Below are 1,338 nucleotides of genomic sequence, written 5' to 3'. Positions count from 1 at the left end.
GATTATGAACATATTCCCACCAGCCAGGCTGACACTTCAAGCATGTTGTTGATCAAGAAAACTACTAGTTCTCAGTTACCCAAGATAGTGGCATCCAGTGTGCTCCCATAAAAAAAAAAAAAAAGCACCAGTTGCATATCATAACATGTAGTACAATATCACTCCTAAAAAAGCAAATGAAATGAATAACATAATACAATAATTACTGGCTGAAATCTCTTCTTCTGGGCTGGAATCTGGTAGTGCTGAGGATGGGGCAGCTGGATAGCTAAAAGGGTTGGTAGCATGCTGAGTGCGGTGGCGCACGGCTGTAATCCTGCGACTGGGAGGCCGAGGCCGGAGGATTGCTTGAGCTCAGGAGTTCTGGCTGCAGTGTGCTATGCCAATTGGGTGTCCGCACTAAGTTTGGCATCAATATGGCAATCCTGGGGGAGCCAGGGGTCACCAGGTTGCCTAAGGAGGGGTGAACCGGCCCAGGTTGGAGACAGAGCAGGTCAAAACTCCCCTGCCAAGCAGTAGTGGGACTGCACCTGTGAACAGCCCCTGCCGCCTAGCCTGGGCAACACAGTGGGACACGATCTCTTTCAAGGGAAGTGGCGCTGGCTCCTACCCTGGGGGTCTTTAAGAGGAGGCTTGATGCCTACCTGGCTGGGATCATTTGAGCCCAGTTTTTAGTCCTGCCCAGGTGGGGGGTTGGACTTGAAGATCTCCAAGGTCCCTTCCGACCCTACTTCTATGATTCTATGGGTGTACAGGGAGAGGTAGTAGCCTTCTTAGTCTGAAGTCAGGCAAAGGCAGGGTAAATTTGCATTTATAAACTAGGTAAATCAGAGATGAAGTAAGCTTTCATAAGTACCAGGAGTTAAGAGCAGGCATTTATTTAAATCAAATATTATTCTTAGGCAGTATAACAATTTGAGATCATCTGTACCTATTTACATGATCAAATAACTCCTACCTACAAACACCTAAATATCTGTAATTTGTGATTTGACAAGTGAGAGCATCATGAAGAAAAACAGAGTGACTACATTTTAATTTTCTTTAATGTTTCTGAGTATGGCAGAGACTCTCTCAGCTTGGTAGAATTTAAACTATTGTGGTTACTAAAGGGACCACCATAGCTGGATAGATATTAAAATTGATGCAGTTAGCTAACAGTATCCTCGTGGTTGCTATTTATCCACATTTCCTAATTTTGCTGGAACTTCTTGCAATACATAATATTACTGACAGTGTTACAGACAAGATTATTACTTTGTGCTATTCGTAATTTTACTACTAAATGAAAATACAACCTCCTTCCCTTGGCCTTTTGAAGCTCGTAAACATGCTGTC

At 43.7% G+C, this 1,338-nt stretch overlaps 1 non-coding gene across 1 annotated transcript; it reads left to right on the top strand.

Annotated features, from left to right (window-relative positions):
* The first annotated feature begins 287 nt into the window (after positions 1 to 287).
* On the top strand, positions 288 to 584 carry LOC149864864 (signal recognition particle RNA). The gene has a single exon (XR_016442800.1).
* The last annotated feature ends 754 nt before the right edge of the window (positions 585 to 1,338 follow it).

This window comes from Crocodylus siamensis, chromosome 5 (genome assembly GCF_052110815.1).
Source record: "Crocodylus siamensis isolate JL-2025a chromosome 5, ASM5211081v1, whole genome shotgun sequence".
Lineage (NCBI taxonomy): Eukaryota > Metazoa > Chordata > Crocodylia > Crocodylidae > Crocodylus > Crocodylus siamensis.
Note: the sequence above shows the minus strand (reverse complement) of the source record. Positions and strands in the feature narration are given on the sequence as shown.